Here is a 23279-nt window from a genome sequence, read left to right as displayed (position 1 = left end):
AAAGTCCATCACTAATATCAAAATATCTCAGAAACGAATACAACTCAAATATTTACTCAATCCTTAAAGTAATAAGGCCAATGCCTAACCTTAGAAAAGATATTTTCTGTTCAACCGCTGCTAAAGACAACATAGCTCAACAAAAATGAATATGGTCACAATCATAGCTCGACTCAATAAAATATGAGAGATTAAGAGAAAAGACCAAATGTCAGATTAAAACACATCCAACAAATGGTAATCATCTCAGTACACTGCATATACTTTAAAAATGTGATGAGGAAATAAATTCACCTCAGAGAATAAGGCTATGAGTGTCATGAATATTCTTTAAAAGCAAATATATATACACATTAACAGAGGACATATAAGAGCCTAAATAATTGTTAAAAAAAAAAAAAAGGAGAGAACAGAGAATTTGCACTAATTTGTAGTAATTACTACAAACTAATTTCAAGAATTACTACCAAGTTACAGTAATCAGGGAAATCAGGGAAAAACAGACTGAAGCAAAACTGAAAGTTTAGGTGTAAACCCATACAAATATGCACAAGTGATTTTTAACAAGGAGGCCAAAGTTATTCAATAGGAGCATGATAGTCTATCAATGAATGGTGCTGGCAGCTAGGTAACTCCATAGGGGAAAAAATTAACCTCAATCCTACCTACCCACAATACACAAAATTTAATTCAAAATGAATCACAAACCTAAAAGTCAAAGCTAAAACTAAAAATCTTCCAGAAGAAAATCTTTGCAAACAGGTTAAACAGAGACTTCACACACAACCACAAAGTATAAAAGAAAAACCTGATACTTGGACCATATAAAAGTTTAAAATTTTTGCTCTGTAAAAGACATCATTATGAAAATAAGGCACACTAGCTGGGCAGGGTGGCTCATGCCTGTAATGCCAGCACTTTGGGAGACTGAGGTGGGCAGATCACTTGAGGTCATGAGTTCAAAACTGGCCCGGCCAACATGGCAAAACCCCGCCTCTACTAAAAATACAAAACTAGCCGGGCGTGGTGGTGTATGCCTGTAATACCAGCTACCTGGGATGCTGAGGCAGGAGATTCACTGAAACCCAGGAGGCAGAGGTTGCAGTGAGCCAAGATCTCACCATTGTACTCCAGCCTGGGCAACAAGAGCCAAAACGTAAAGGAAAGGGGAAAGGGGAAATGGGAAAGAGGAAAGGAAAAGGAAAGAAAAGGAAAAAGAAAAGGAAAAAGGAAAGGAAAGGGGGGGAGGGAAGAGGAGGGGAGGGGAGGGGAGGAGAGGAGAGGAAGCAAGGAAGCAAGGAAGGAAGGAAGGGAGAGAGGGAGGGAGGCCATAGAAAGTGAAAAATATTCAATATACGTTATCTGTCAAAAGACATGCATTCAGGATATGTAACTTTTACAACTCAATAATAAGACAATCTTATTTTAAAAGTGGGTAAACAAGCCAGGCATGGTGGCTTATGCCTGTAATCCCAGGACTTTGGGAGGCTGAGTTGGCTGCCTGAGGTTGGAAGTTCAAGACCAGCCTGACCGACGTGGAGAAACTCCATCTCTACTAAAAATAAAAATAATTAGGCCAGGCACAGGGGCTCAAGCCTATAATCCCAGCACTTTGGAAGGCCGAGGCAGGTGGGTCACCTAAGGTCAGGAGTTCAAGACCAGCCTGCCCAACATGGTGAAACCCTGTCTCTACTAAACATACGGAAAAAAATAGCTGGGCGTGGTGGCAGGAACCTGTAATCCCAGCTAATCAGGAGGCTGAGGTAGGAGACTCACTTGAACTTGGGAGGTAGAGGTGGCAATGAGCTGAGATGACACCACTGCACTCCAGCCTGGGTGTCAAGAGTGAAACTCTGTCTCAAAAAAAAAAAAAAAAAATTAGCCGGGTATGGTGGTGCATGCCTGTAATTCCAGCTACTAGAGAGACTGAGGCAGGAGAATCATTTGAACTTGGAAGGCAGAGGTTTCGGTGAGCCAAGATAGTGCCATTGCACTCCAGCCTGGGCAACAAGAGCAAAACTCCATCTCAAAAAAAAAAAAAAGTGTAAACAAAAAGCGTCTAAAAGATTAGAACAAATACTTCTCAAAAAAAATACATGAATGGTTATAAGCACATGAAAAGATGCTTAACATCATTAGTTAGCAGGAAAAAGAAAATTAAAACCATGATGATAGATCATTGCAGTTACACACACAAAAAAAAAAAAAAAAAAAAAGAAGAAAACCATAATGAGATACCACTCCACACCACTAAAACGGCTAAAATTAAAGACTGGCCATACCAAGACCTGGCAATGATATAGAAAAACTAAACTTTCATAAACTGCCCATGGGAATAAAAATGGTTCAACTACTTTAAAAAACAGTTTGGCAGGTTTTTATGACGTTAAACATACACTTAGCATATAATTTAGCAAATCTACTCAGTATATACCCAAGAGAAGTATTTACCCATGAGTAACAAAAATATGTATCTTCACCAAAACTTGGTACATGAAATGTTCATGGAAGTTTAATTCGTAATTGCCAAAAACTGAAAACAACCTAAATTTCCACAAACAGGTGAATGGATGATGGTGTATCCATATAATGGACTACTTCTCAGCATAAAATAGAACCAATTATATACAATATGAAAGTCTTAAAAACATTCTGCTAAGCAAAAGCAGCAGACACAATAGAGTACATACTACATGATTCCATTTACGTGAAATTCTAGAACAAAGCTAATCCACAGAGATGGAAAAGACATTTTTCCACTAAATATAAGCTCCCTAAGTCTAGATCCTCATTTGTCTTGTTCACTCTTGTATCCTCCTATAAGAATACAAACTTGAGGCCGGGCGCGGTGGCTCACGCCTGTAATCCCAGCACTTTGGGAGGCCGAGGCGGGTGGATCACGAGGTCAAGAGATCGAGACCATCCTGGTCAACATGGTGAAACCCCGTCTCTACTAAAAATACAAAAAATTAGCTGGGCATGGTGGCGCGTGCCTGTAATCCCAGCTACTCAGGAGGCTGAGGCAGGAAGAATTGCCCTGAACCCAGGAGGCGGAGGTTACGGTGAGCCGAGATCGCGTCATTGCACTCCAGCCTGGGTAACAAGAGCAAAACTCCGTCTCAAAAAAAAAAAAAAAAAATACAAACTTGATAAATACTACATTTATTAAATCCTAAATGCTGAAATATCTTTATTTTTTTTTTATTTTTTATTTTTTTTTGAGACGGAGTTTCGCTCTTGTTACCCAGGCTGGAGTGCAATGGTGCGATCTCGGCTCACCGCAACCTCCGCCTCCTGGGTTCAGGCAATTCTCCTGCCTCAGCCTCCTGAGTAGCTGGGATTACAGGCACGCGCCACGGTGCCCAGCTAATTTTATGTATTTTTAGTAGAGACGGGGTTTCACCATGTTGACCAGGATGGTCTCGATCTCTTGACCTCGTGATCCACCCGCCTCGGCCTCCCAACGTGCTGGGATTACAGGCTTGAGCCACCGCGCCCGGCCTTGAAATATCTTTAAAAAATTTAATTGTCCTTTCCAAAGCACACAAAATAAAGGTGTACCAGCTGCTCACCAACAGCTATGGGAAAAGGCTGCCAGTATTCAACCCAGTTCTCTTTCACCCTGCCCAGATAACTTTCTCCCTGCTTCAGAACTCACACTGCCTGCTGTGAGCTTTGAGCTACTGATAGCCAACCAACCGTCAAGAACACAACCAAAAAGCTGGAGCTTCTGCTGCTATGTGATCAGTCTTCCCCTAATAGACCTAAAGTTATTTGAGCTCTAAATCTAAAAACAAAATTCTGAAATTTAATTTTTCAACGTTAAAATCACCTATTTTGGCCAGGCACAGCGGCTCATGCCTGTAATCTGAGCAGTTTCGGAGGCTGAGGCAGGCGGATCACAAGGTCAGGAGTTCAAGACCAGCCTGGCCAACAAAGTGAAACCCTGTCTCCAGATTTAATCTCTCCTATTCAAACAGTGATGTACTAACACTGGTCTTTCCTTTTATTCACTCTGTAGACCATTTCCTTTCTATGAAGACATTTCTTCTTACAGGGGAAACGCATATGCACCCTTCTACTACCCTCAAAAGAAAGAAAACCACAAAAACACAGACAGAAAACTATCTAGGCTAGATCAGTTTAATGACAGCCAGAATATCTAAGATGTATTGGAAAGTAAGTCTGATTGAAGCATAATACAATCAGTTGATTTGGTTTAAGCTTTCCTAGTGTCACATTCTAGTCATAATATTTTGCAAGTTGTAAATGCATTAAAGCAACTCAGATTATATACGAAATAAAAATCTGGTGGCTCATGCCTGTAATCCCAGCACTTTGGGAGGCTGAGGTAGGTGGAGATTGCTTGAGTCCAGGAGTTCAAGACTGGCCTGAGCAACATAGCGACACCCCATCTCTACTAAAAATACAAAAATTAGTTGGGCGTAGTGGCATGTGTCTGTAGTCCCAGCTACTCAGGAGGCTGATGTGGAAGGATCACTTGAGCCCAGGGGACAGAGGTTGCAGTGAGCTGAGATCGCATCACTGCACTCCAGCCTGGGGGGGCGGAGTAAGACCCTGTCTCAAAAACAACAATAATAATAAAATGAAATAAATCTGGAGATAAGTATTCTGGTCATTAGAGAGGCAAACGCCATTGTAAGACAAGCATAATTCTTTGAACAGGTTTAACCATGGCCTAGAATGATAAAACACTCAAGACCAACTTCATATGCCCTGATTTCAGGCTCACAGTGCAGCTTTCTGATTATTAAATGCCTCCTCAAGTACTCCAACTCCCAAGTACCTCCATACTAGAAACAGTGTGCTGTGGAATGTAGACACAGGTAATTCAAGAGAAAAGCATATTCCCCTTATGAATTACAATACTACAGTATTATTATAACTTACAAATCAGTGTGTTTAATTGGTCTAAATCACCCCTAGGAGATGAACTACTAATACAGAATTTCTGGATCTTCAATGCTAACGAATAGGCTGTGGAATGTATGATCACATCAAGACACCACCCCACCCTGTCTAGGCAGCCAGCTGGCATCCCTCTAAGAGGACTTAAGTTCAATTCTCCCTAAATCGTCACAGTAATTACAGGAATCTTATTTTATGCTTAATTATCCATAACCAAAATTCACCAGAACTGAGATCTAAAAAGCAGATGTCTATAAATGCAAACATACTAAACAATTCAACAGCACTGCGATGCATAAAAAGCAGACTGGGCACGGTGGCTCAGGCCTGTAATCTCAGCACTCTGAGAGGCCAAGGAGGCGGACTGCTTGAGCCCAGGAGTTCAAGACAAGCCTGGGCAGCAACACAGCAGACCCCGACTCTTAAAACAGTATATATATATATATACATAAAAAGTAATAAACACCAAGTAAACAATGACAGGTAAACAAGACAAACCTCTAATGTGACACTAATAAAATAAAAAACAATTCTCACTCTCTCAACCATAATGTTATTAGCAAAACCACACTAAGGTATTCTCAATTCAAGAAGTATCACCAAATTCTCAAAACAAAATTTTGGTTTAAAGACATGTCCCAAAGGGTAAAATTAATGCTAAGGGAGGTTATCTGATGTAAATATAGATGATTTTTTTTTTTTTTTTTTTTTTTTAAGAGACGGGGTTTCCCCATGTTGGTCAGGCTGGTCTTGAACTCCTGACCTCAGGTGATACACCTGCCTTGGCCTCCAAAGTGCTTGCATTACAGGCGTGAGCCACCATGCCCAGCCGATATAGATGCCTTTTTAACATCTATATATGGTCTGCTATCTTTCAAGTAACGAACATGTAAAAACTTGGAATAAAACTTGCTTTGAAAAAAAAATCAAACTAACAAAAACGTATAAATAAAGTAACTGTAAACTTTCAAACTTGGTAAGATGTCATTCATTCCAGAAAAACTTAAAAAAGGGTACTTTTCGTGAAACCCCGTCTCTACTAAAAATACAAAAATTAGCTGGGTGTGGTGGCACGCGCCTGTAGTCCCAGCTACTCGGGAGGCTGAGGCAGGAGAATTGCTTGAACCTGGGAGGTGGAGGTTGCAGTGAGCTGAGGTCTCCCCATTGCATTCCAGCCTGGCTCCCTGCAACGGAGCAAGACTCTGTCTCAAAAAAAAAAAAAAAGCCGGGTGCAGTGGCTCACGCCTGTAATCCCAGCACTTTGGGAGGCCGAGACGGGTGGATCACGAGGTCAAGAGATCAAGACCATCCTGGTCAACATAGTGAAACCCCGTCTCTACTAAAAATACAAAAAATTAGCTGGGCATGGTGGCACGTGCCTGTAATCCCAGCTACTTAGGAGGCTGAGGCAGAAGAATTGCCTGAACCCAGGAGGCGGAGGTTGTGGTGAGCCGAGATCGCACCATTGCACTCCAGCCTGGGTAACAAGAGTGAAACTCCACCTCAGGGAAAAAAAAAAAGGCGGGGGGGGGGGGTACTTTTCCCTAGAATGACACGCAGAAATATTAGAAAGTTACTCAATATAATACTAAGATGACAAATTTTCCCTAGTATATTCTTCATGAATCCAAGTTCTGTTAATTCTGGATATACAAGGAGGGTGGCAGAGTTGTCCAAAGAAAATTAAAGATGATCTAATAGTCATTTTTTTTCTTTGGCAAATGGATGTTATAATAGTCACATTTAATTGATGTTTCTGATATTAACTAGTTAGAAATGGAGGGTAAACAGTCCCACCAACAACAGTGTCAAAATAAAATACACAGTAATAAATTTAGTAAGAAAGGTACAGGAACTATATGGAGAAAACTACGAAATCTATAAAATACATGTTGAAAGAGCTAAAATAAACTTGAATAAACAGACACTATAGCAAGGAAAAATTATTATCAAAAACTGTTAGGGCTGGGTGCAGTGACTTACACCAGTAATCCCAACACTTTAGAGGCCAAGGTGAGAGGATCATTTGAGGCCATGAGTTAGAAACCAGCCTGGGCAACATAGTGTGACTCTGTCTCTACAAAGATTTTTTTTTTTGGGGGGCGGACAGAGTCTTGCTCAGTCACCTCAGCTGGAGTGCAGTGCTGTGATTTCAGCTCACTACAACCTCTGCCTCCCAGGTTCAAGCAATTTTCCTGCCTTAGCCTCCCCAGTAGCTGGAACTACAGGCAAGTGCCACCACACCTGGCTAATTTTTTTGTATTTTTAGTAGAGACAGGGTTTCACCGTGTTAGCCAGGATGATCTCAACCTCCTGACCTTGTGATCCACCCACTTTGGCCTCCCAGTATGCTGGGATTACAGGTTTGAGCCACCATGCCCGGCCTACAAAATTTTTTTTTTTACTATTAGCCACGCGTGGTGGCACATCCCTGTAATCCTACTTCAGAGGCTGAGGTCGGATGATTACTTGAGCCCAGAGACTGTAAGGAGCTGTGATCACACCACGCCACTGTACACCAGCCTGGGAGAAAGATTGAGACCCTGTCTCAAAAAAAAAAAGAAGAAAAACTGTCAGGCCTCTGAAATCAACATATGAATACAATGCAATTCCAAGCAACAGGCTTTTTAAATTTTTCTGAACTCAACAAAACTAATTTCTTTCCTTTTTTTTTTTTTTTTTTTTGGTATTTTTTTTTTGTTTTTCTGAGATTGAGTCTTGCTCAGTCGCCCAGAGTAGAGTGCAGTGGCACGATCTTGGCTCATTGCAACCTCTGCCTCCCAGGTTGGAGTGATTCTCCTGCCTCAATCTTCCAGGTAGATGGGATTACAGGCACCTGCGACCACGCCCGGCCAATTTTTGTGTTTTTAATACAGATAGGGTTTCAATGTTGGCCAAGCTGGTCTTGATCTTGAACTCCTGACCTCAAGTGATCCACCCACCTCAGCCTCCCAAAGTGCTGAAATTACAGGTGTGAGTCACTATGCCCAGCCAACAAAACTATTTTCAATCCATTTAGCTATAAGAATAAATGCTTAAAAATAGCCAAAAAATGAAAAACTATACTAATAGGAGCTTTTCTTAACAGAAAATAACTTTCTGAAAGTTACTCAATACAGTAAAATAATAGTACAGGAAGAGAAAAACATAGAAGATAGAAAACAGTAAACATACATGGGAGATTAACATATGAGAAGGGAGAAGGTGGCACTTAATTCACTGAGAAAAGAATGGTTTATTTGGTCCTGGCATAGCTGGCTCTTTATAAAAATGAAATCATAATTAAGATCCAATACCTCACACATCATATAAATGTTGACTCCAGGTCAATAAATGTTAATTTTTTTAAAACCATAATATTAAATATTAAGGAGAACATCTGTATATTCCTCATATGGAATGGACTCTTCTAGTTATTTATTTTTATTTTTTGACATGGAGTCTTACTCTGTTGCCCAGGCTGGAGTACAATGGAGCGATCTCAGCTCACTGTAACCTCCACCTCTCAGTTTCAAGTGATTCCCATGCCTCAGCCTCCAGGGTAGCTGGGACTACAGGTGCCCACCACCACACCCAGCTGATTTTTGTATTTTCAGTAGAGAAGGGGTTTCGCCATTTTGGCCAGGTTGGTCTCAAACTCCTGACTTCAAGTGATCCGCCTGCTTCAGCCTCTCAAAAGTGCTGGGATTACAGACATGAGCCACAGCACCTGACTGGAATGGTCTCTTCTAAGACACCTTCAGAAACCAAAGATGAAAAAAGGGATATACATAACTACTTGAAAATGTCTGTGACATAAATAAGGTTAAAAGATAAATGAGACTGGGTGTGGTGGCTCACGCCTGTAATCCCAGCACTTTGGGAGGCCAAGACGGGTAGATCATCTGAGGTCAGGAGTTTGTGACCAGCCTGACCAGTAGAGACGGGGTTTCATGGCGAAACTCTGTCTCTACTAAAAATACAAAATTTAGCCAGGCATAGTGGTGGGTGCCTGTAATCTCAGCTTTTCAAGAGGCTGAGGCAGGACAATCGCTTGAACCCAGGAGGCGGAGGTTGCAGTGAGCCGAGATCGGGCCACTGCACTCCAGCCTGGGGGACAAGAGCGAAACTCTGTCTCAAAAAAAAATAAAAAAGGTAAATGAAAGACAAAAAAATACATGTGCCATATAACAAACAATATTCCATAAGCACTCCTATAAGAAAATTTAAAAAAAGAAAAAGAAAAATCAATCAACGACATAAACAGTCAATTCTCAATAAAAGAAATTCAATGGCCACTACACATATCAAATAAAGCTAGCCCCAGTAATAGGGAAGTTGAAATTAAGACAAAACTGTGTGACCATTTATCACTGAGCAGACTAGTAAAAATTAAACTATTTACACCCAGTGGTTTGATGGTAGGGAGAAGTCAAGGCTACTTGGGATGAAAATTATGACAACCTATCTACATAGTAATCTGGCAATAATAACATATAAAATATATTTCTCTGTTAACCCAGAATTCCTACTTTGGAGACTCTACAGAAATAAAAGCATCAGCAAATAAGGTGGCATGTACAAGGATATTTATTGCAGCACTTTGTAAGTAGCAAAAATCTAGAAATGATCTAAATGTCCACATGAAAATAATAATAAATTATAGTATATCCATGCTAAAGACACAATAGAACTGTTTAAAAGAACAAGGTAGAATTACATTTACTGTGGGCTGAGCACAGTGGCTTATACTTGTAATCTCAGCACTTTGGGAGGCTCAGGCAGACAGATTTTCGAACCTAGGAGTTCAAGACCAGCTGAGCAATATAGCAAATTTTCATCTCTTATTTAAAAAAATAATAATAAAGAAAAAAAATAAGAGTAATAAAGAATTATATTGGCTGGGTGCAGTGGCTCACGCCTATAATCCCAGCATTTGGGAGGCCGAGGCAGGTAGATCACTTGACGTCAGGAGTTCAAGACCTGCCTGGCCAATGTGGTAAAACTGCATCTCTACTAAAACTACAAAAATAAGCTATGTGTGGTGGTAGGTGCCTGTAATCCCAGCTACTCTGGAGGCTGAGGCAGAATTGCTGAACCCGGCAGGTGGAGGCTGCAGTGAGCCAAGATCATGCCACTACACTCCAGCCTGGCTCTGTCTCAAACAAACAAACAAAAAAGCTAGACACCATGGACTCACACCTCTAATCCCAGCACTTTGGGAGGCAGAGGCCGGTGGTCACAAGGTCAAGAAATTGAGACCATCCTGGCTAACGTGGTGAAATCCCGTCTCTACTAAAAATACAAAATTTAGCTGGATGTATGGCATGTAGCTGTAGTCCCAGCTACTCAGAAGGCTGAGGCAGGAGAACAGCTTGAACCCGGGAGGCAGAGGTTGCAGTGAGCCGGGATCTCACCAATGCACTCCAGCCTGGGTGACAGAGCAAGACTCTGTCTCAAAAAAAAAAAAAAAAATTTGTAGAGCTAGGGTCCCACTGTTTCCCAGGCTGGTTTTGAACTCCTGTCCTCAAGTGATCCTTCCAACTTGACTTCCCAAAGTGCTGGGATTACAGACATGAGCCACCAGGCCTGGCTAGTGAAGTTTATTTTCAGGTTTAGAAAACACGTAACATCTTCACATATCTTTAAAAGAACTAGAATATTTCGGCCGAGTGTGGTGGCTCATGCCTGTAATCCCAGCACTTTGGGAAGCTGAAGCAGGTGGATCACCCGAGGTCAGGAGTTTGAGACCAGCCTGGTCAACACGACAAAACCCCATCTCCACTAAATATACAAAAATGAGCCAGGTACAGTGGCTCATGCCTGTAATCCCAGCTATTTGGGAGGCTCAGGCATGAGAATCACTGGAACCCAGGAGGCAGGAGGTTGTAGTAAGCCAAGATGGCACCACTGCACTCCAGCCTGGGTGAGAGAGTGATACCCTGCCTCAAAAAATAAATAAATAAATAAATAAAATCTTTTTTAATTATTTATAAAATACAAAAGTCACATGTATTTTCCTCATCTTTTAAAAAACTGTGAATTTTTCCTTATAAACCTACTTAATTTGTTACCAACATTTATAATTTGCTAATTAAATCTCGTTTGTTATAATTTACTAATTAAATCTCATTTGTTACCAACATTTATAATTTACTAATTAAATCTCTCCAATTGTCTGAGTAGGCTTTTTGTTTCGTTTTGTTTTGTTTTTTGTTTTTTGAGATGGAGTCTCACTCTATTGCCAAGGTTGGAGTGCAGTGGCGTAATCTCAGCTCACTGCAAGCTCTGCTGCTTGGGTTCAAGCCATTCTCCTGCCTCAGCCTCCCGAGTAGCTGGGATTACAAGCACCTGCCACCGCCCCTGGCTAATTTTTGTACTTTTAGTAGAGACGGAGTTTTACCGTCTCTACTAAAAATGGTCTTGATCCACCGGCCTTGGTCTCCCAAAGTGCTTGGATTACAGGCGTGAGCTGCCGCGCCCAACGTGAGTAGCCTTTTTTAAAAAGTAAAATTTGCAAGTACCTAAAGAAAAAAAGCATTTCTCATTTGAATCATCTCATCCTCAACCTGGACCCTTCAAACTTTGATGAGTTTCTCTAGCAACCAAAACTCATGCCATATTAAGTGTATTGTGTTACTCCTTCAGTGAAGAAAAAAACTTAACACCTATTTTCAAAGTAAAAACAACACCTCTTTTCCCTTTTCTCTGTCTTGACTTCATTGAAATAAAATTTTCTATACAAAAAGGCAACTGGAAAAATGCTACTACATTTCGACGAAGATATTTTCTTATTTATTTATTTTTGAGACAGAGTCTCACTCTGTCGCCAGGCTGGAGTGCTGTGGCACTATCTTGGCTCACTGCAACCTCCACCTCCTGGGTTCAAGCAATTCTCCTGCCTCAGCCTCCCAAGTAGCTGGGAATACAGTCATGTGCCATCACGCCTGGCTAATTTTTGTATTTTTAGTAGATATGGGGTTTTACCAGGATGGTCTCCATCTCTTGACCTTGTGATCCACCTGCCTCAACCTCCCAAAGCACTGGGATTACAGGTGTGAGCCACCGCACCCCAACTATATATATATATATTTTTTTTCGAGATGGAGTCTCACTCTGTCCCCAGGCTGGAGTGCAGTGGTCCATTTTCAGCTCACTGCAACCTCTGCCTCCTGCGTTCAAGCGATTCTCCTGCCTCAGCCTCCTGAGTAGCTGGGACTACAGCCTCGCGCCACCATGCGCTGCTAATTATTGTACTTTTAGCAGAGACAGGATTTCATCATGTTGGCCAGGCTGGTCTTGAACTCCTGACCTAAGGTGATCCATCTGCTTTGGCCTCCCAAAGTGCTGGGATTACAGGCATGAGCCACTGTGCCCACCCTGCTCTCTTAATTTTAAAGTTGCTTGTTGGTAAGGCACAGTGCCCCACACCTGTAATACCAGCACTTTGGGAAGCCAAGGTGCAAGGACCTCTTGAGCCCAGGAATTTGAAACCAGCCCCAGGGGAATATGGCAAAACCCCTTCTCTACCAAAAAATAAATAAATCAGGCAGCACATGCCTATAGTTCCAGCTACTTGGGAGGCTGACGTGGGAGATCACTTGAACCTGAGAGGTCGAGGCTGCAGTGAGCTGAGATCCCACCACTGCACTCCAGCCTGGATGAAAGAAAATCTGTCTCAATCAATCCATCAATCAATAAAAATAAAACTGCTTGTTAGTTATAAGCTGAGAGGAATTGAAAAACAATTGTTTGCTACTTTCAATATTATTCTGCATTAAAAACTGAATAAAAGCAGCACCGAATAAAGCAAGCCAAAATCAAGAAATGAAAACAAGTTTAGTGCAGTGGCTCATGCCTATAATCCCAGCACTTTGGGGGGCCAAGGTGGGTGGATCACTTGAGGTCAAGAGATCAAGACTGGCCTAGCCAACATGGTGAAACTCTATCTCAACTAAAAATACAAAAATTACCTGGGTGTCCTGGCACACACTTGTAATCCCAGCTACTCGGGAGGCAAGAAAAATCACTGGAACCCAGGAGGCAGAAGTTGCAGTGAGCCGAGATTGAGCCACTGCACTCCAGTCTGGGTGACAGAGCAACATTCCATCTCAAAAAATAAAAAAAGAACTGAAAACAATTCATAAAGCAAGGACAGACTAAATTATAAGCACCTTAAATAGTATTTTTAAATTTTCTGAAACTAAATCTAAGTAAGAGTTTTAAAATTTTGACAGTAATTAAGTCCTGCTATATACACAAAATTTTTAAATCTTCATCAAATGCAAATAAGGAGATTAAGCATTGTGGAAAATCTGTTTCAGTATGGAGATTCCCAATTCAATGTTTTTAATTCAAAATAATCTCTTGGAAAATACTCATTCAACTTGTGTAATTTGTATAAATTAAAGAGTTTTGGCCAGGCAAGGTGGCTCATGCCCAAAATCCCAGCATTTTGGGAGGCCAAGGCAAGAGGATTCCTTGAGTCCAGCCTGGGCAACACAGTAAAACACTATCTACACAAAAAACACAAAAATTAGCTCCTCATGGTGGTGTATGCCTGTAGTCCCAGCTATTCGGAGAGCTGAGGCAGGAGGATCGCTTGAGCCCCGGAGATCCAGGCTGCAGCCAGCAGAGACCACTGCACTCCAGCCTGGGTGAGGAGGAAACCCTGTCTCAAACAATAAAAATAATAAAAAATAAAAGAGTTTTTATCAATCATAAAGAACTTGTGTTTTGGCTTTTGTTCGCATGGCAATGATTTTTAAAATTCCTTTTTAAAATAAATACTGGGGTGAAATATCACGAAGACATTCCTGGCAATTTCTGTACTTTATAATTTCACTCTAAAATCTGCCATCAAATCTAGACTGCTATCAATGACAGAGGTCAAGCAACTGCTCAAAGAATAGCAACTGACAAAGAACAAATAGCTGCTCCCAAAAGAAAATGGAGGTTTCCTAAGCTCAAAACAAGATGTTCACAGATCCACTGATCAATGGTGCACTAAACAACACTTTGCTAGGAATTTGTTAAGGCAAAAGGAGGCTTTCTCCAAGTGAATGCAAACTATCTAAAAATGAACTTTAAAATTTTTAAATATTGTTAAATATTTTAGTAGAGAGCGAGTCTCATTATGTTGCCTAGGCTGGCCTCCAACTCCTGGGCAAGTGATCCACCTTCCACCTCCCGAAGGGTTGGGATTACAGGCATGAGCCACTGAGCACCCCCCTGAAAGACATTTAAATACCAACATATTAAAGAATGAAAGCCACCGAGCTAAATATAACATCTATTCCATAGCTCTTCTAACAAACTTACTTGAAAAGTCTAAGTCAGAAATGGAACATTTCAGTAGTAACTGGGAGGGGATACTTAGTAAATGAGTGAGCATTACATAGGTGTTGTTCAGCATTTGACAGTTCCCTTAAACCAAAAGAAAATTCCATCACTTCAAGGTAATACAGAACTCAGTTATATCTAATAGCAACTAATATATTTTTGAAAAAATCTCCTTAAAACAAGTAACAAGGGGTCAGGCGCAGTGGCTCACGCCTGTAATCCTAACACTTTGGGAGGCTGAGGTGGGTGGATCACAAGGTCAGAAGATCAAGACCATCCTGGCTAACATGGTGAAAATACTAAACATACAAAAAAAAAAGTTAGTTGGGCGTGGTGGCACGCGCCTGTAGTCCCAGGTACTCAGGAGGCAGAGGCAGGAGAATCGCTAGAACCCAGGAGGCAGAGGTCCTAGTGAGCCGAGATTGTGCAACTGCACTCCAGCCTGGGCGAGAGAGCGAGACTCCGTCTCAAAATAAATAAATAAATAAATAACAAATGGCAAAAACACTGAGTATTTACACTGAAAATATTCTTTTCTCCTGAGACATCATATGACCTATACAGGAATTATCTACGATCTCATTTCAACAGCCTGATAATAATAATGCATCTATATGTGGCTTAGCAGTATTAAAAAGTTTGACTCAGTTCAAGTTATAAATTTAAATTCCAACCACTAGACTGTGAAATCAAATAATTTCTCTTTTGCAGATGTAAAAACCCACCTAGGCTGAGATAAAATAAGGGTGATTAAATCACACTTGCCTAACTTGAAACGTAAGAAACATATGAGTGAATTACTGTGAAATACTTTTTATTCAAGCATGCTAGACTGCAAACATACTTTTAGAATAAAAGTGACACCCGCACGCGGTGGCTCACACCTGTAATCCGAGCACTTTGGGAGGCCGAGAGGGGTGGGGATCACAAGGTCAGGAGATCAAGACCATCCTGGCTAACAAGGTGAAACCCCGTCTCCACTAAAAATGCAAAAAAAATAAAAATAAAAATTAGCCGGGCGTGGTGGCACGCGCCTGTAAGTCCCAGCTACTCGGGAGGTTGAGGCAGGAGAATCACTTGAACCCGGGAGGTGGAGGTTGCAGTGAGCCGAGATAGCGACACTGCATTCCAGCCTGGGCAATAGAGCGAGACTCCATCTCAAAAAAAAAAAAAAAAGAGAGACGAGATTACGAGTAACTAGAGGGTTCATATTTTTCAAACTTGAAAGTTAGGGTGTATGACAAGTTAGGTATTTAACAAGTATTATAAGGAACGGTGGAAATGGATACTAAAATTCAACTGTCCCCAGAAAAAAACAATACATTAAGTCATTAAAAGTGTTTTTTTAGCATCAGTCAGCAAAGATCATTAATGTACAAACACTTAAAAGTTAAGGTCATTAAGAAAGCAGTAACTCCTCTCTTCTGTTAACTGTAAAGGAGCCCAACTCTCCTTTCTACCTACCTCAGATTATTTTTTTTCTCCATGGACAGATTTCCACGCTCAGGGATATATAATAGGAAACACATACTCTCTCTCCTCTCTCTCTCTCTCTCTACACAAGTGTCAGTAAGTAACAAAAAGCTAAGTGTTTCGCACAGGGAGGGAATCCACAAATGAGAAAACATTTGACAGCTCCCGCCTCCCAAAAGCCATTTAATCGGCTTTATAAACATTACCGCTGAAGCACAACTCTGAGCGAGTGGTTCGACCGATCTCCTACACCATGTCCTAACCGGGAAACACAATCAACCGAACCGTCCTGACTCTTTCAGGCAATCAGGAAGTCCGCAGGACCCAGAGCTGAGAAAAGGGTAAACAGTATACTCGCAGGTAGGTTGAAAAAAACAAAACAAACAAAAAACACGGAAAATTGGAAAAGAAGTTGGTCGGAAGGTTAGAGAGAGACGAGGCCGACGTCCGGTTCCGAGAGGACGGCATTGCAGGGGCAGGCAGCGATTAACAGGGCATGTGGAAATGCTGAGAGTTCTCTGAGAGACCTGACCCGGGTACAAGATACAAGAACGCCGATACGTGGCTCAGAGAAGACACGCGGGGGTGGGGCCCGCCCCGTTAAACCCCAGGCTCCCTGAATAAGCCCTAAAAGATCGCAGCCTGAGAAAGTCAAGGGTTCAAGGAGGCCCGTATCGGCGGGGCAACGCCACAACACGCAACGCAGCTGTGCGCGCAACCTCCCAGTCCGAGGCCTCGGGGTCGGCCCTCCAGGAGTCAGAGCAGCCCCTGGGGCTCCCGGCCTCTCCTGGCCCAGCTTCTCTGTCCTCTTTTCTCAACACCCACAGCCTGGGACGGGACCCCTGGGACTGACAGGAAGCTTCCGCTCGAGCGCCCGCGGCAGCGGCGGGGCAAAAATCAGCAATATGCTCTCAGCGCCGCGAGTGACACTCACCGGCCCGAAACCTCGAATGAAACCAGCAGCTCCGGGGGCGGCGGCAGCAGTGGCAGCAGGAACCGAACATCCAAAATGGCGGCTCCCTCGGCCTCACCACCGCTACTGCAGGCGGAGGGATCTTGAGGAAGGAGAGAGTTTTTAACTAACTTCACACACTATTGCGGAAACGTCGCTCCCTGGCCTCCTCGCCTGGTCGATTCCGAGTCCCCGCACTGCAACTTCTTGTGCCTCCCCTCTCGGATTATCCAAGAACTCGGACCCTGCCGAGGACTATTTGCCAAGGAGGAGGCGACTGCTTCTGGCAGAGCGACGCAAAGCGTAGCAAGAGTCGGGGCTGTCACTGATGACGCGAGACGCTGCTGCCGAGTCACCGCTGCGATGAGTCTGAGCGAGAAAGATCCGGCCAACCCCAGAGCGGATGGACATTGGTTCCGCTTGGCGGGAGCGGGTGGGGGCTGGGCTACCAGGAAGCGGTCGGGGCCACCTGAAGGGGGCGGAGCTAGGTCAGGTAGCCCAGGAAGTGGGAGAAGCGAGGCAGGTGAGGGAGAAGGAGATAGCCGGGCTGACACGGTCTTCATCCACGGGAATCCCAAACTCTTTCCTGTCTCCTTTCAGACTTGTGCTTTCTTTTTAACTTCAGGAGCATGCTCCAGGTGGTCTGGGATTCTATGGTTTTATGGTGTCTTTGCGACATATTTTATGAAGAGTTAGGAGAATGACTCACAAGAATGGATTCCACGCCCACTACCGCGGCTCATGCACTGCACAAGTCACTTAAACTCTACAGGGATTCAGTTTCCTCATATGTAGAAAGAAGACTTGGACTCCTGATAGCTAAAACTCTTCCAGAATGGGCTTTCGGTCTATGACTCCATGAATTAATGACCAGGGCCAAAGAAAGTCTAACCAGACAGTTCCTAACCTGATAAATAATTACTTACATCTGACACAAGTCTTTTCCATGTAAATATAAAGAGGGCCTGATATCTTGGCCTGTTTAAAGGAAAGGTGACCTACCTAGACTAAAATCCTTCTGCTAGATTGGCAACAAAGTACAATACAATACAGCACCAGGCTGGGTGCCAAAGAGAACAGAACCAACCTCTCAAATATATATATTTTTTTGAGCCGGAGTCTCGCTCTGTTGCTCAGGCTGGAGTGCAGTGGCAGGATCCCTGCTCACTGCAAACTTTGCCTCCCAGGATCAAGCAATTTCTCATGCTTCAGCCTCCCAAGTAGCTGAAATGACAGGTGCCCGCCACCACATCCGGCTAATTTTTGTATTTTGAGTAGAGAGAGTGTTTCACCATGTTGGTCAGGCTGATCTTGAACTTCTGACCTCAGGTGGTCCACCTGCCTCAGCCTCCCAAAGTGTGGACATTACAGGCATGAACCACTGTGCCTGGCCAGAACTACCCACAAATCTTGAGTTTAGGACCTGGGTGTCATAGACAAAAGGTTGCACTTTTTTTCCTTAGTCATTTTCATGCAGGGATTTCAAAATAGTTTACAAAAATTGAATTAAGTTGGCCAGGCGTGGTGGCTCATGCCTGTAATCCTTGCACTTTGGGAGTCCTAGGCAGGCAGATCACCTGAGGTCAGGAGTTCCAGACAAGCCTGGCCAACATGGTGAAACCCCCATCTCTACTGAAAATACAAAATTAGCTGGGCGTGATGGTGGGCGCCTGTAATCCCAGCTACCCAGGAGGTGAAGTTTACAGTAAACTGAGATCGCATCATTGCACTCCAGACTGGGCGACAGAGTGAGACTCTCTCTCAAAAAAGAAAAAAAATTGAACTAAGTAGGCCCATCTGTACAATTTTGTCCTTGAACTACTGGGGCATGCCAAGTGGCTGGAAAGAAAGGAGGCCATGGGTACGATAATAATTATCATTTTTATCATTAAATATTGATACCACATTGTTCTAAAGCACTTTCATGTGTATAATCTAATCTGACCCTCTGGACAATCTCCTGAGTCAGGCTAGGCAAGCATAAGTAACTTAGTTTTATAGATAAGAAGAAACAGACTCCAAGAAACCAACTTGGCTGAAAGACACATTAACTCCCCTCCTTCACTGGGGTTCTGCTATAGACTGCCTTTTTTTTTTTTTGAGACGGAGTTTTGCTCTTGTTGACCAAGTTGGAGTGCAATGGCGGATCTCGGCTCACTACAACCCCCGCCTCCTGGGTTCAAGTGATTCTCCTGCCTCAGCCTTCTGAGTAGCTGGGATTACAGGGGCACACCACCATGCCTAGCTAATTTTTTGTTATTTTTAGTAGAAACGGGGTTTTACCATGTTAGCCAGGCTGGTCTGGAACTCCTGACCTCAGGTGATCCACCCGCCTCGGCCTCCCAAAGTGCTGGGATTACAGGTGTGAGCCACCGCACCTGGCTGTGGTGGCATCTTATAAATTAGCATGGGGTACCACCATCTTCCACCTACCTACCTACCTACTACCCCTACCTACCCACCCACCTAACCACCTACTACACACACACCTACACCCTCAGGATGTAGTCAACCCCCAACGAGTGGTCTGGAGAACAGAATGTTTACGGAATTCAGATCCTCTGCCACGCTACTACTGTACAGGGTAGCCCTGGGCTACTAGGCTGGTAAATAGTGGAATAATGCCAAAACACAACTTCCTCTGAGGTACAGCTATGCAGGGAACACAGGCCAAACTTAGTTTGGGGTTTCCACATAAGTAAGAAGTTTGCAGGTTGCAAAGCAGAGTTAGCTAAAGTGTTTCGTTTGGAATACCACAAAAAATGCTTAGAGGTCAAATTTAAACGTTTATTATTGCAAACCACAAAAGAAAAATTAAGCCAGCTACCTAAGGAGGAAAGAGCTTCTTTTCTACCATGCCAAGTGCAGAGCATTAAAGAGTTTTAAGCATTAAAAACTAAGCTCTCTCCCAGTATTTTTTACCTTACATTTCTTTTTATTTATGATTACCAAACCTTTCTTCCATGCAACTAAAATTAAAAGCAATTGCCCTGGCTCGGGGCAGTGGCTCACGGCTGTAATCCTAGCACTTTGGGAGGCCAAGGCAAGAGGATCACTTGATCCCAGGAGTTTGAGAACAGCCCGGGCAACATAGTGAGACCCCATTTTTTAAATAAATAAATAAAAGCAATTGCCCCAATATGTGGCATAGTCACATTATCTTCGGATCTTTGGTTTCCATGGCTAGTTATTTAAGTTTAGGAAGGCTTATTCCCCATCTTCTCAAACATAATCCCTAATTCCAGATGAATAAGTTACAGCACATCTATAAAAGGGAAGACTATGCTCCCAGTAAAATGAGAACTTTTTTGATTATAGTATGGCAGACTTTCAAAGGAAATATTATAAAACAATGTTATAAAATGAGCTTGCAAAAGAATATATTGAGCCACCTCAGACTCCTGAGTAACTGGGACTACAGTTGCAGTAGTCCACCATGCCCAGCTAAATTTTTAAAAATTTTTTGTAGACACAGGGTTTTGCCATGTTACCCAAGCTGGTCTGGACCTCCTGGGCTCATGTGATCCTTCCATTTCACCCTCTCAAAGTGCTGGAATTACAGACGTGAGCCGCTGTGCTTGGCCAGAGATTATTATTTTTATGGGTTTGTTTACTATTGATAACTTACATGCATAGAAAAAAATTGCAGGATAAAACTGAAAAGTAAAAATAGCTTTTCTGGATGATGGGATTACAGAGAATTTTTACTTTATTATATTTTGTTTTTGCAATGAGCATACTGTCCTTTTATTTGAAAAGAAAATTCTTGTAAGAAAATGTAGTTTTATAGGCTGGGCACAGTGGCTCACGCCTATAATCCCAGCACTTTGGGAGGCCGAGGCGGGTGGATCACGAGGTCAAGAGATCGAGACCATCCTGGTCAACAAGGTGAAACCCCGTCTCTACTAAAAATACAAAAATTAGCTGGGCATGGTGGCGCGCGTCTGTAGTCCCAGCTACTCGGGAGGCTGAGGCAGGAGAATTGCTTGAACCCAGGAGGCGGAGGTTGCGGTGAGCCGAGATTGCGCCATTGCACTCCAGCCTGGGTAACAAGAGCGAAACTCCGTCTCAAAAAAAAAGAAAATGTAGTTTTATGAATTTTTGTTTTTATTTTTATTTTTTACTTCATTTATTTATTTACTATTTTGAGACAGAGTCTTGCTTTATTGCCCAGGCTGGAGTGCAGTGGCACGATCTCAGCTTACTGCAAACTTCACCTTCCAGGTTCAAGAAATTCTCATGCTTCAGCCTCTCAAGTAGATGGGATTAAAGGTGCCCACTACCATACCGAGCTAATTTTTATATTTTTAGTAGAGGACGGGTTTCACCATGTTGGCTAGGCTGGTCTCAAACTTCTGACCTCTGGTGATCTGCCCACCTCTGCCTCCTAAAGTTCTGGGATTACAGGCATGAGCCACTTCGCCGGGCCAATTTTTGCTTTTGAAACAGCAATAGCCTAAAAGGGTTAAACAAACTTAGTGAGCGATAACAGCTAGGAGAAAATTTTCAGATATTTTGGAGACAAGGTGTTGCTCTGTTACCCAGGCTGTAAACATCTCTGAGCCTCTTTACTCAGCTTTCCAATATTTATTTATGTCTTGCCTTTTCCAAAATGGATTTAGAATGGCTTGTTATCCAGAAGGGATCAGATACGTGAAAGTACTTTGAAAAGCCTAAAGCATCATAAGAATGTAAATATTAAAATTTTTGTGCCGCCTCATAATTCAACTAAAGAATTTACTGACTGCCCTTTATAAGTAATGGTAGTATAGTGTGTCTTACATTTACAAAAGTATTTTCAGCTGGGCATGGTGGCTCACGTCTGTAATCCCAGCACTTTGGGAGGCCAAGGCAGTTGGATCACCTGAGGTCAGGAGTTCCAGACCAGCCTAGCCAACATGGTGAAACCTTGTCTCTACTAAAAATACAAAAATTAGCCAGGCATGCTGGCACACACCTGTAATCCCACCTACTCAGGAGGCTGAGGCAGGAGAATCGCTTGATCCCGGGAGGCGGAGGTTGCAGTAAGCCAAGGTTGCACCACTACACTCTGGCCTGGGCAACAGAGTAAGGCTCGGTCTCAAAAAATAATAATAAGTGGCCGAGCGCGGTGGCTCAAGCCTGTAATTCCAGCACTTTGGGAGGCCGAAGTGGGTGGATCACCTGAAGTCGAGAGTTTGAGACAAGTCTCACTAACATGGAGAAACCCCGTCTCTACTAAAAATACAAAAATCAGCCATGCGTGGCTGCACATGCCTGTAATCCCAGCTACTAGGGAGGCTAAGGCAGGAGAATCCTTTGAACCCAAGAGGTGAAGGTTGTGGTGAGCCGAGATCATGCCATTGCACTCCAGCCTGGGCAACAAGAGCGAAATTCTATCTCAAAAAAAAAGTACTTTCATATACATCAATTAATTTGCTCCTTATACACCATGAATTTGTAAACCACACAACCATTATAGCATAGTAGTTAAAAGCATAGATTTGTGGGGCTAGACTACCTGGGCTTAAAACCCTGCTCTTTCTGCCGGGCACGGTGGCTCACGCCTGTAATCCCAGCACTTCGGGAGGCCGAGGCGGGTGGATCGCGAGGTCAAGAGATCGAGACCATCCTGGTCAACATGGTGAAACCCCGTCTCTACCAAAAATACAAAAAATTAGCTGGGCACGGTGGCACGTGCCTGTAATCCCAGCTACTCAGGAGGCTGAGGCAGGAGAATTGCCTGAACCCAGGAGGCGGAGGTTGCGGTGAGCTGAGATCGTGCCATTGCACTCCAGCCTGGGTAACGAGCGAAACTCCGTCCCAAAAAAAAAAAAAAAAAAAAAAAAAAAAAAAAAAAACCCTGCTCTTTCTTTCTTTACTATGTGACCTACAACAAGTTACTTAACATTTCCCATCTGAAAAATGAGGCTTATAGTAGCACTAGCATCTTAGGGCTGGTGTGATAATTAAATGAGCTGACACACTTAAAGCACTTAGAAAAGCACCTGGCACATAGTAAGGACACAGTAAATATTTGCTCTCTTTAGCATATATATTATCATCCCCATTTTAGAAATAAGAAAACAGAGGCTACCTGTAATCTCAGCACTTTGGGAGGCCAAGGCAGGAGGATCGCCTGAGCCTGGGAGTTTGAGACCAGCCTGGGTAACACAGTGAGACTGTCTCTACAAAAGAAAAAAAAAAAGTTTTTTAATTAAGCCAGGCACAGTGGCTCACACTTGTAATCCCAGCACTTTGGGAGGCCAATAGTTTGAGACCAGCCTGGCCCATATGGTGAAACCTCGTCTCTACTAAAAATACAAAAATTAGCTGGGCATGGTGGCATGCGCCTGTAATCCCAGCCACTCAGGAGGCTGAGGCAGGAGAATTGCTTGAACCTGGGAGACGGAGGTTGCAGTGAGCTGAGATTGCATCACTGCACTCTATCCTGGGCGACAGACTCTGTCTCAAAAAAAAAATTTTTTTTTTAATTGGCTGGACATTGTGGTATGTGCCTGTAGTCCCAGCTACTCAGGAAGCTAAGGAAGGATTTTTTGAGCCCAGGAGGTCAAGGCTGCAGTGAGCCATGATTGCACCACTGCACTCCAGCCTGAGCCTGAGT

At 43.0% G+C, this 23279-nt stretch overlaps 1 protein-coding gene across 1 annotated transcript in view; it reads right to left on the bottom strand.

The window, feature by feature from the left end:
• AP1G1 (adaptor related protein complex 1 subunit gamma 1) overlaps nucleotides 1-16944 on the bottom strand; it is a 77009-nt gene extending 60065 nt beyond the window's left edge. Inside the window, exon 1 of the mRNA XM_021672577.2 lies at nucleotides 16658-16944. The gene's annotated coding sequence lies outside the window, so the exon portion shown is untranslated. The remainder of the gene's footprint in view (nucleotides 1-16657) is intronic.
• Nucleotides 16945-23279: the final 6335 nt, after the last annotated feature.

The sequence above is a fragment of the Aotus nancymaae genome, unplaced genomic scaffold, assembly GCF_030222135.1.
Source record: "Aotus nancymaae isolate 86718 unplaced genomic scaffold, 86718_ANA_hifiasm-v0.15.2.pri h1tg000030l, whole genome shotgun sequence".
In the NCBI taxonomy this organism is placed as follows: Eukaryota; Metazoa; Chordata; class Mammalia; order Primates; family Aotidae; genus Aotus; species Aotus nancymaae.
The sequence above is the reverse complement of the archived record's forward strand: the minus strand, read 5'-3'. Positions and strand labels throughout refer to the sequence as shown.